Source organism: Fukomys damarensis, unplaced genomic scaffold, assembly GCF_012274545.1.
Source record: "Fukomys damarensis isolate Sample0158 unplaced genomic scaffold, DMR_v1.0_HiC HiC_scaffold_24, whole genome shotgun sequence".
Lineage (NCBI taxonomy): Eukaryota > Metazoa > Chordata > Mammalia > Rodentia > Bathyergidae > Fukomys > Fukomys damarensis.
Genome location: NW_022900936.1, coordinates 5,680,127 through 5,692,562, shown reverse-complemented (window position 1 = coordinate 5,692,562; position 12,436 = coordinate 5,680,127). Strand labels below are relative to the sequence as shown.

The 12,436-nt window shown below is 43.9% G+C and overlaps 1 protein-coding gene and 1 long non-coding RNA gene across 9 annotated transcripts in view; one reads left to right on the top strand and one right to left on the bottom strand.

Moving 5' to 3' along the window:
- Kcnj15 (potassium inwardly rectifying channel subfamily J member 15) overlaps positions 1-12,436 on the top strand; it is a 42,494-nt gene that overhangs the window by 23,101 nt on the left and 6,957 nt on the right. The gene's annotated exons all lie outside the window — the stretch shown is intronic.
- LOC104870786 lies at positions 3,922-10,037 on the bottom strand. The gene is made up of 3 exons (XR_782620.2): positions 8,582-10,037; positions 6,352-6,456; positions 3,922-6,157 (listed from the first exon to the last, which is right to left on the bottom strand). It is a non-coding gene; the product is annotated as an uncharacterized LOC104870786 (long non-coding RNA).

Sequence of the window (12,436 nt, the reverse complement as noted above, 5' to 3'; positions counted from 1 at the left end):
AGAGCTGCTCACACCACGGTGGCCAGGAAGTGAAGAGGGGAGCTTCCGGGTCACACCCCAGCCACTCAGTTCTGCCAAGCAGGCCCCACATTCCAACAGCTCGGTCAGCCATTAATTCATGAATGTATTCATCCACAGAGAGTACAGCACCCCTTGATGCAATCACCTTCCAAAAGCCTTGCTGCTGAACACCTGACACTTTGCAGGGAACATTTTAAATCAAATTGCACTCACTGTTCTTAAAGCCAAATGGAATATAAAACATACCAAAGAAGTGATTCATTGGGCTAGATTCAATATAGTTAGGCCCATGAGTTTTGATTATTTTTGTCCACATAGAAATGTGTAACTAAGTTTTTCTTCAAGATAAGATACTGAAGAATAATCTTGAAGCTGTGGATTAAATTCAGAAGTCCAAGTCTGTATTTCAAATTAGTGAGGAATCCCTTCCTCCACGTGCCCAACTGTGGGCCAGATTTGTCTCTCTTGGGTTTAGCATTAGGGATGAAAAGAGCAATTCAAGCTGCACCCCTCTCAAACTGGTCTTTTACAGGGAAAGGCAGGTTCTAATACAGTACATTAGATGCTGTCCTGAGGGGTAGAAAATATGTGAAACGCAGAGAGAGGATCAAGATGAACTCCAACAGGAAGCAGAGGTGACATTTCAGCTGGGCCTTGAGGGATGTGTAGAAGTTTTCCAGGAGGCCCAGGGCAGAAAGGAATGGGGCATGAAGGGAGCTACCCCAGCAAAGTGGTGGACAAGAATCTGCCTCACAGGGGTCAAAGTGCAAACTCTCCAGCCAATTAAGTAAAACCTCCTGTTAACATGGAACAATAGCTCCGAAAATTTACTGAAAAAGAGTTCTTGGATTCGCATAATCAAAATGTCTCAGAGTAAATGCTTTGCTAGATTTGGCCAAGGCTGTGTGGAAAGTTTCTCAGAGGAACACTGTAAGTGCCTCTCATTTACAGTCAGCTGTGGAATGCCGGAGAAGGCTCTGTGCTGGGGAAACTGAATTTTCAGATTAACTGCATAAAAATGGAAAGTCTGGTTGAAAATCCTTCCTAATTTTGTTTTCTTTCAAAGAGATAACTGCTGTTAGCATTTTAGGGGCTTTCATTTTAATCGTACTTGGAAAGAAAAACAGAGAAGGATTATGCAATATATATAATATATGTATATATATTATATATATATATATGCTGCAGATTACCTTTTAAAATATATATTTTGCCTAAAGTTTTAAAGACTACCTCAGATTGCAGCCTACAAATCTTTTGTAAATTTTATTGGTGGTCTGGGTTGCTTTGAATATTTTAATATTATAGCTAATATAGAGAGCACTCTTGTACATAATTTCGTGGCACAGTTCTCACGAGTTCTTAGATTTACTGGGTCTAAGGGTATGCATAAATATTTCAAATCTTCGGGTACACACTGTCACATTGCTCTCCCCGATAAAGCCATGCCAAATGACTCTACCAGGTGCCACGCATGAAGCTATTCCTTCCTGCAAACTCGTCCACAGGGAGTGTGTGAAGTGGAAAGTAGGCTGCTGGTGCTTTTGTGTTCCTTGGACCCAAAGCTACTCCTCAGATTCGTCTGTCAATGTCCTGTGCTCCCCAAACCCCAAGACTGCCCAGGGCTGAGGCTGGGGTTACCTGACGGATGGGGGAAGCGTAGCTACTGTCATAGTTCAAACCGTTTGCAGATGTACGTGCGAAAGGTGCCCTTCTCCCACCTGCTCTGCAGGATATGGGGTCCATCAGCACAAGGCACAGGCTCCTGTCTGTTCAGGTGTCCCCCTGGCAGCATGGAGCGCACACCTTCAAACCTGGACCCGGGATCCCACCCACAGGCAGGGTCCTCCCTCTGCACCATGATTCTGCACCAAATTAGGCTCTATGTAGGTTTAACATAAGAACATTCTTATGCATTCTTCAATGCAGTGATATGTGCATGATTTAGGAGATCCAGCATCATCCGGTCAGTAAAATACTTCCTCCCTCCTGATCCCACCTCATTTCCAATCCAGGAAGCCAGCAGACGTCTTTCAGACCTCATCTCCCTCTCTCCCCTTGCTGCTTGCTGGAGGTGCCCACCCACCCACAGGATCTACTGGGAAGGCACCGCTCAGAGCTCCTGGCTGCTCTCAGGTGCCCAGTCCGTGTGTCCATAATTTCACCTAGGATTGCTGAAAGCACCAATTAAAGATGCTCCCAGCCATCTCATGCAGTCCGTTCTGCTTGTTGTCAAAAATGATCCCTTTCACGCAAGTCCAATCCTCTCTCCCTCTCTCTTTTCTTTTTTGTACCGGGGATTGAACTCAGGACCCTGTGCTTGAGAGGCAGGTGGCAGCACCACTGAAATCCCCGGCCCCAATCTTGTCTTTTTTAACAAATCCCTGAAATATCCTTCAGGATTCTCCTAGGATGAAGTACAGATCCAAAGACTGTGTCCTCTGGTCCTGCTTCACCATCACCCTCTCTGGATTGCCCGGAAAGTGCTAGGATCCATCCACTCTGAGTTTTGCAAATGTATGCGTCCCTGACACCCCCACTTAGCTAAAGATTTATTCAAAGCTTTTTCAAACCGTGTGAAAGCCAGGACCGAGCAGATCCTACTTACTGGTAAATCCCAGCAGCCCACACAGCACGCAGTAGGTGCTCAATAAATTCTCAGCACCCAAATGAACACGTGTTGAGGTGCCTTTTTACTTTCTTAATGTTTTAAAAGGATAATTGTAGATTTATAAATATTGTCCATTTAGTGGGTGAAGGTTCTTGTGATTTAGGAGAATTTTATACAATCAGAATATAACCCTGTGCTAGTCCTTTGGGGTAGACGTGATTGCTTTTTGGAAAAGTTGTATTTTGTGCGTCTCGTCTGTTCTAAGCAGATCATGGTGCCAGGTTGGTCTGGAAGAGGCCAGTGAAGGGCGGGCTTTGTGCAGAAGGGGACAAAGCTAAAAAGGGAGCAAGAGCTAGGACATACAAGAGTCACTGTGCTCCTCAAAGGGGCTTGGGACTCGTCAGCAGGGGAAGCCCCTGGAGGATTTATGAAAGGGAGAATTGAATTAGTACTCTGTCGACTTCGAGTCGTGATGGAAGCAGGGAACTGTAAAGTCAGGTGTGTTACTGTAGGGGCCCAGCTCCACAGTTCTGAGAAAGGCTGCAGTGAGGCTATGCAGACAGAGTTACATACGTATCTCACCTGTTTCCCGTTCTCTCCTCCTTTGTGTCCAGCTAAGGCAAAAAGTACAGGAGTGGGAATGTGTCTCCTTGGGTGCCGATCCGATTAGGTAAACACCAGTGCGATGTTCCCTACTCACCTTAGTGCGAGCAATGAAGGGAACAAACCATGATTCTGACTGTTAGATGTGCATGCTATTTTTAGGAAAGAAACAGAATCTATGATGGCTAATCATGTCCTTGAGGAAAATCAACCAAGAAGGGTTCAGCCGATGGATCTGATTTCTCTGACTATCAGGATGACCACATCCAGAATCCACAGCTGAGTGTGAACCCAGGCCTGCGTTGCAGGAAGAGTTTCTGCCTGGCACTCAGGAGGATCTGTGATGTTGGAGGAAGGGAAAAAAGAACTAGCTTATTACCAATTAAATTTATAATCTCTTGCTCTGAATGTGTGCCATAAAGCACAGTTATATAAGCAGCCGTGACTTTGTCATAGTCACAATCAGAAATATTTCAACATCGCATTGTAGCCTTTTCAGGGATCTGGGGAGAACATTTCTGCTCACCAAATGCTGTCAGTCGCAACTTTGGCCACATTTCTCTGATCCAGAAACTGGATCTCGCCGGATGCAAAAGCGAAATGACAGCATTTATTCAATAATTGTATTTTTTTCAATATTACGATGAATGCCTTTTAATATTAGTGGTGCATTCTTTAATCTTAAGTAGTTTATTTTTGTCTGTTTCAACACTATTCCAAGAAGTTAGTCATACGTCTTACTATTCCACCAAAAAGGACAATAGCCAAAAAAAAGAGGACAATAGCAGAAAAAATGGTTAAGAACCCTTGAACTAAAATATTAAAACGAGATTAGCACACCAGTCTTGTCAAGCCACACAAAGGTATGGATGTGCCTCCCTCTCAGCACAGCTGCATTTGTTTTCAGAAGTCCTAGTACTGGCGAAACCTGGAGTGCTAGTGTTCTAAGAATGTTGTCTATCTATTAAAATCTCATCTTTACTTTTTTTTGGCCTCCTGAGTTACTCTTGAGCATACATTTGTTCTTTCCCAGAGATGCTAGATTTAGCAAACAAAAATATAGGACCACTGTGCTATCTATATCTTTCTCTTCATACAGTACACATAGATAAATGTAGACAGTCCATAAATAGCTCTGTATTTCAGATAAACAATCCCTTTTAGTATAAGCATATATCAAAGATTGCCTGTGGTATACATAAACTAAAAATTATTTGCTGTCCATCTGCACCACAAGTTTAACTGGGCATCTTGTCTCATGGCTGGAGATTCTAACACCACCAAAATTGGGCCAGTCGTCCTCCAGCTAATTAAGTGCAGATGGCAGGAATGTGCTTTCTTACACTGTTTACTGATTGAGATGAGTGAGCTGCCAAAGGTCTGAGACTTTGATTGAATGTGAAGGCATTTCGAAATTTGAGACTGTCTTACTATCATTTGGAGATCACAGCAGTCTGTTTTCAACCTTGAGAAAAGCAAATACCTCGGAACTATTACCAGGCCTTAGAGTAAGTTGGGCACAGGGCAAGAATTCTGGTATTTACTGTGTTCTCCTGGGATCCGGCGAGATCCAGTTTCTGGATCAGAGAAGTGTGGTCAAAGTTGAGGCTGACAGTGAGACGGGGTTGTACAACTTTTGACACTCATCCCATGGTTAAACAACTCTCTTCCAAATCAAGCAAAAGTCATTTCCTTTGTCTGGGATAAGAGTCCCATTAGGGTCATAATGAGCATGAAAAATCAACACAAAGAATTCTACCCTGTCTGCAGGTGAACAACCCCAGTGCGTGAATCATCAGTTGAATGGCAGAGACCAACAATCTCGAATGCATTTTAAACAAAAGGAAAAGTAGCCAGCACGAAGCCAGGAAAATAAGCAGTCTGAAATCAGAACTTTTACTTATAAGGTGCTGCCTATCTTTCTATGCCTTCCTTCCAGTCAAAAATGTAAGCCTGAAGCAAAGAAATATATGCGTGAGGGTTGAAAACTGCTAAGCTCAATGTCTGCAAGACAGAAACTCTTTGAGGGGGAAAATCCATCTGAAACGTTGCACCCTATACAATGGGGCATCGTAAAAAAGCAAAGCAACTCATGAGTCCTGGGAAGAGAGTCTGAGCAGTCATTCTTGCTTGCTGCCTGCTTCCCTGGTCCTTTTTGCATGCGCCAACTATGCCCAGCTGCGTTAAATCTCTCCCTGCCAGGGCTGTCTGCAGAAACATGCCTTGCAGCCTGGCTTATTCCAGGTTACAGTCAAACAAACCCAAATACTCTACATTTCCTTCTCCTTAACCTAATGCTGCTGCTCTGAGCCGTCTTCTTCTGTACGTTTGAATTAATCTAGACAGGAATAGTAAGTGAGATTCCCTGAGCCGGTTGTGGAGATCTATTCCCTGAAGAGAACATTTGGCGCAGTGCTCTCGGGAATCTAACGCAATTACCACTCGCTTTTTTTCTTCCCCCTAGACATAAATTTTCCTGTTTTACCAGTCATCTCACAACAATGCATGTCCAAGCCATACTGTGATTAAAAAGGAGAATATGCTTATTACCCAAGTTCTTCACATGTTGGAGCAAGAGAGATCCAGGGTGGTAAACCAAAGGAAATTTCCATCTGCTCATAGCTGCTACACATTCTCGGTCTATAGGAAAGTTAGCTGTTATTAAGTAATAGTGTTCAGCTGAAGTTGGTCACTCATAACAACAGACAGATGGATCATGTTTTATTTGGGTTAGCCAACTCTCTCGCAAATAAGGGACCTGAAATTAAACTGTCTTTACAAAACTATTCAGCAAATGATACTTCTGACTTCTTCCAGTACTCAGATTCTTTGCCATGGAAAGTGGAAAATGAGTCTCCCATTGAACCCAGTATCTGTTTAAACTTGTCTTTGCTGATGGAGGAAGGTTGGTGTTCTATGGAACTGAAAAAACAAAAAATTAGAAAGAATCTGCATGGAGGAGTCAAGGGTATAACTATGCAAACCACATTTAGGGATGGAAAATGATTTTTTTTTCAGTACTTATGGAATTTGAAACAATAATAATGGACTGGAAAGATAGAAAAGAAAGGCTAAATATTTGACTACAGAGGCAAATTGGATCATTAGATACTCACATGCAGTACAAATGTCAGGGTGTTTCTCTAAAGGAATACTTGTTGCTTTCCCAATGAATAATAGCTCTCTCCAGTCCACTGAGTCACTTTGCAAGCTCTAGCCACCTAATCATTTGGGAAATTGAGGTCTTTTTAAGAAGCCATTTCTTGGGAGGCTCTCCCTGCTCCACCCCCCAAATATTCTGGCTCAGTAGCTCAGGCACAGGGCCTGAGGTGTGCATTGCTCAGCTCTCCCAAGCCAAGCTGATGAGGTTGTTGAGTGGAGGGAGACAGCTACACCCATGAGTCTTCCCTGTCTTCAGTATCCAGGGAAATTGACAGCTTATTTCAAGATACTTGGTGACAATAGCAATGAAGACAGAGACCTTCTCATAAAGAGGACCAAAACTCACAAAAGCTGGTTTCCAGACCTAACCCTGTAGTGGATCTGTAACTGTGCATAAATTGCTCAAGCTTTTGGAGCCTCTTTCTCCCTGTATATAAAGTGCAGGATTAGACAAGATTGGTCCTCCCCAGAGTTTCCAAATGGCACATCTGGGGCAGATATGGCTGTGTGCTTATCCAGATTTCTCAGCATAAGACTTCTGACAGTCGGTAGCATCCAAATGCCTATAGTGTAGATCTACAAGGGGTGGCGTGGTTTGGGGATTCAGTAGGGAAGCTTTCTGGGATTGTTTGACCATTTATTCCTTTAATTGTGTTTCATCTGTACTGTACACCTGGGAGAGGATCCCAGACTCTCTGGATCCTCCATTCTTCTAGGCCAGTGAGACATTAAAACCATTCCAATGTGACCCCCAACACCCAAGAAAGAAACCCACAGCAATTTTCAAATGATTACATCCCTTCCCATCAGAAATTCTCAAACATTTTTTTTTTTTTTTTAAATATAAGACAGTACTCCTGAGCTCCAATCCCTTAGGAACACATCCCGGACACCTGAAAATTCCACTAACATCTCCCGTACTTGAGGATGCTATTTCATAGCCTCTGTTCTCCTTGCAGGCCATAGGCCCATTCCTGTGCATTTGGTCGTTTCCTCCATATTCTCTGTAACCCACTAAGCAGTGAGCGGTGTAGACTATGGTTCTCACAGTGAGCCTTCAGGGTTCTAGCATCAGTGCTTCTGGGAATTTAGCATTTCTGACCCCAGGGCTGCTGACTAGGGACTCTGTATAGGAGATAGTCGCCCTCTTCTCCAGCCCTCCAGATGGTCTGATGCTCCCTGCAGCTGGAGAACAAATGTTAGAGACATCAGGAGGAGCTACGGATGCAGACAGACCCATCACAGTGTCCTTATCTGGAATAATGAATGATAACAGAGTCTATTTCAGAACCTGTGTGAACATTAAATTAATATACAGCCTAGCATGAGGCCTGGCATAGGATAAACAATGAATCAATTACGGCTCATTATTTTACAATGAATGCAAAACATCACGTGAGCAGGAACTTTTCCTCCTCATGATTCTGCATTTTACCTCTAGGAGGGGTGGCCTTTGTGGGTGATGGTGACGCTAGCACAGTTACAAGTGTAGCTCTGGAGGCAGACAGCTCTGGTTTGCTAACAGCCTTCCACATACTAGCTTTATGAGCATGTGTACATTATTTAATCACTCTCAGCTTAGTTTCCTCCTTAAGAAAATAGAAAAATTTCTTTCTTTACAAGGTAAAGGGAAAGATTAAATAAAATAATGTCTGTCATTGCTTTAAAAGGTACTGAATCCCTTCGGGTCCTCCCCGCTTGAGAGCTAGCAATGTTAGAAAGACAATGCCCTTAGACTATAGATCTTGAAGCGCTCAGACCTGTGAACCGGGGACCCTAAATCCTCAAGACATTACACTGATTGGTAGGAGAATTTATAATGTTCTCTGAAAAGTTATCTTGATAGATTTAAATGTTGACTTTGAGGTGCCTTAATGAGAATTGGTCACCGCTTGTAGATTGTTGGCCAGCATCAGGCAATGCTTTCTTCTTGCTGAAATCTTATCAGATTTGGATTCTTCCTCTATTGAGTGTTTTGACATAGACCAACACTTGAGGTTTACTTTAGGACTATTTCAGGACCTTCTGCCCTTCCTTTAATTCATCTGTCAGACAAGGAACATAATCTAAGATACAAAAGCATGGAGTAAGGACACCTCCATGGCCAGGACTTCACTAGGTTTTGCCTCAGGGGACAAGCAACTCCCAGAACTTTGTGACTTAGAGTGGCAAGAAGATTCTCACCTGTGTTGTGAGTCCTGTGGTTCAGCTGGAGCTCAATTCCAAGTGTTCCCTCCTCCCATTTGGCCATACAGTGAACACTACCTGAGAGCAATGACCAACCCAGAAGACAGTCCGACGCCACTGATCAGGTGTGGGTTGAGTCATGGCCACTCACTCCATTGGCCAGAGGGAGTCACATGACCACTCCTGAAACAGGAAGTGGAAACAGTTCCCCACAGAGACAGTCCCAGGGAAGGATCCTGTATCGGGAGGTCCAGCAGGAGGTACGCTGAACAGCCAGAACTCCCACAACCAACCACAACAAGCCAGAACTCTGCCTATTAGGCTCAGAGCTCACATCTTCCAAATGTATGTCACTGAGATAGAGGAAACCAGCAGGAAAATGTTCAGAAGCCTCACCTTGCATTTCCTTTCAGTCCCTGTGTGTCTCATGGAGGAGCATTTACAATTCCTCAGCCTCCCAGAAGCTGCCATTCCTCCCCACCACCCTTTGTCCTCAGTGCCCGAGGGAAAATAGTCCGTGGGAGGTAAGTGAAATATGCCCAAGAGATAAGGTCCAGAGGACGACCTTTGGGAATCTGCGGAGAGTCCACTTCTTCGGCCACCTGGTGTCCATTTCTGAGATCACTTGAGCAAAGCGGTTTCTGTCCTCAGCTGGCATTTTCAAAGTCAAGCATGGGAGTCAGAACTGTCAGAGCAGACTTTGAAGGACATCATGGACTGCTTTAAGAGCAAGAAAGAGCCTGGGACGCGGCCAGCGCCAAAGGTCCCCTGCAGTGCTGGTGTTTGTGTGATCGCAGTTACAAGGTCCAAAGGAGGATAGCTAAGCATCACTGGTTTTATTTTCAATTAAACTTTCTGAGCTCAGTGAACTCCAAGTAGATTCTCACCAAGCATTTTTCCCATGTAATGTTTAAACCTGTGTACGCTTTAAAGTGAAATTCAATCCAGATATTTGCAGTCTGTATGTATAGAAAGAGAGAGCGCATCAAAAAACTGAAGTGTCAGAGCCACTGGATGTGATAGAAACTTGCAAGGCAAGTTGTCATACAAACAGGAAGTTTTGTTTCGTCAGGGCTTAAAACTCAGATCCTCCACTTCTAATTTTAGTCTAGCAAAACAAAGTTAGGGTTTGATTCAGATTCCATTCCTTCGTGCCTTACCAGCCCCTTTGAACGTATATGCCCTGGGTGGGGTCACTTGCGATCTGGTGGAGAGAATCCTCTCTGGGAAGCAGTGCCTTTTCACTTTGCTCTAAGTGAAAAGAAAATATTTTTCTGCTTTGTTCTTCTACCACAGAACAGAATGCAGTGTTTTCAGGATGAGCCAATTGAAAACTTGCAAAATTTGACTCAGCAGGAGTCTAAGATGTTAGAAGGTCTCGGTGTTGTACTAACTAAGAAGAGGAAGAAACTCATCCTATAAACCAGTTATTTTTCTTATGAAAACACCTAGGTGACAGGCGAAGGGTCTTATTTTTGAGATTCGGGAAAAAAGGTCCTGGGTAAGTAAAGTTGCTAGCAAAAGTGATGGGTGAAAATCCATCATAAGAATGAAAGATTTTAGCTAATTATTAGCTAGAACAATTTATTTTGTATTACAGTATATATTTAACAAAATCCAGATACCATTCTGTTTACACATTTAGGATTAAATTTGGTAATATGTAATATTCACATATTCCATAACACATAATATTTAAATCACATTTAAACATGAATGTTACAGTTTTGATCAGACTATCCGTATGCTCCTGCTTGAAAAACTTCACAGCTACCCTTGGGACACCAGGTGGATGGCGTCTAAGGACAGTAGAGTTGAATATTCCTGAGCATGACAAGAGGGTGTGGCTAGTGCTGTTTCAGGGAGCTAAAGGGAAGCGAGGGAACAAGGGTCTCCTAGCACCAGAGCTGCACATCGCCAGGCAGTGGTCCCACATGGGTCCCGTGCAGTGACAAGGAGCCCCCCTGGGCTGCATCAAGTCTGTGGGTCTCTGGGCCCCGGCCTGTCCTGCTTGAGAACCACCAGCTTCACAAGCGACAGGCATGGGCACCGGAATTTCACTGTGGAGGGAGTGGGTGCCACGCCTTGGGAGCAGGGGACACCCCTGACCCTCTGCTTCATGACCTCGCAGGGTGCAGGTGCCGCTCACCTCACAGAAGGTCACACTGGGATGCAGGTGCCTGGGACACAGTGGTGTGTTCCCAGCTTATGGTGATGATGGTCGTGATTGAGCTGGACCTCCATTACTATTATTTTTATCTGAGTCTTTATTTTACAATTATTTTCTGTTATCTTATTGATCTGCATCAGACCACTTCTGGCTCTATTCTGACTCTGTCCCTGCATCTGTTCCTTCTCATCGGTCTGTTGCTTTCTGGCCACTTACAGGAGGATTTCTTTCTGTTTTTACAAGAACTTCTCTTTTTGGTAGACTGTTTCCTTTCCTGAAGATGTAACAGGAACTCCTTTTCTATTTCCCAACTCCCATTGTCTTGTCCCCAACACTGACAGTGTACCTCTTCCAACACTTTCCTTCTAAGTACCTTTCGCATGTGCCTACCACTTGGCTCCATTTCAAAAATGTGCTTGTTTTCTTTATCTCCAGAAGACAAATGCCACATCACACAAGCACAGAGAATAAACAGAACCCAGCATGAGCACTCCGTGACTTCATGCCTGTGACTTTCATTGCTTTAAAGTAGGATGGGGCAAAGCTGATCTGACTTCCATAAAGATATCACCATTCTGAGAATCACAACCCCAGCCCACAAGCTGAAACAACAGAATAATAAGTGGAGAAATGAATACCATTTCGAGACGAAAGAATATCCCCTGTGTTTTACGTGAGAGGCTGCTTATCTAGAGAAATAAGAGCGGGAGACTTAGAAGGGAACGCCCTTCTGTCAGTCTTCCCATGGTGGTCTTTGGGGAAATTGCTCCTGTGTCTTAACATTTCTGAAGTTCAACCAGTGGATTTGCTGAATCACTTAGGGGAAGAAAAATCTAGGGCTGTAGCATGCAACTATGTAAAATAAGTGATGGACAGAGAAGTGATTTTCTTGACAGCGGGGTGCTGAGGAATGAAACCCTGTGAATTAAGAGTGTAGGGATGTGTGAACGCTATGACGTGGGTAAATTTGAGAGTTGCAGAGGAGATTCTGGGTCTTCACAGAGCAAGGAAGATGAGAATCTGTATCAACCGGGCCATGGCCACACTGGATCTGGCCTGTCTTGAGATGGTGCAATTGGAGCATTGGTAATAGACTGACTATAAAGCATCAATGATGCTAAGTAAGTAGTGGACAAGGAAATAAGTGTGACATATGTGTATACCTGGCTTGGTGTCATAGATGAAAAGGTGCAGCAGAGAGAGAGAGAGAGAGAGAGCATGATGGTAGATGATAGACAGGTACAGAGACAGAGCACATGATGGGAAGATAGGCAATATATGAATAAATAGGTTGTTTGACCAATAAGAGAGATGATAGGTAACAGCCGATAGTAGATTACAGACGAAAAGGTGATGGATGACAGTGGGATGGATAGATGACAGGTAACAGATTGATAAATGACAGATCATCTATTGATCATATGGAGATAGAGAGAGGCAGATGATAATGATAGAGATGACAGATGACAGATGGTAGACAGAGAGAGAAGTACTTCAGGTGGAAAGAACCTCTTGGCTTCAGAACACATTACACAGAAAGACTGACAAGATTATTCAGCCTGAGTTCCAGAGCTGGAAGGGGCTCCTGCCTTCTGCACCCTGTGATCCAGCGTGGTCCTGCACACAGCCGGGCTCTAGCCCCTACCTCCTCCTCCTCCTCTTCCTCCTCCTCCTCCTCCTCC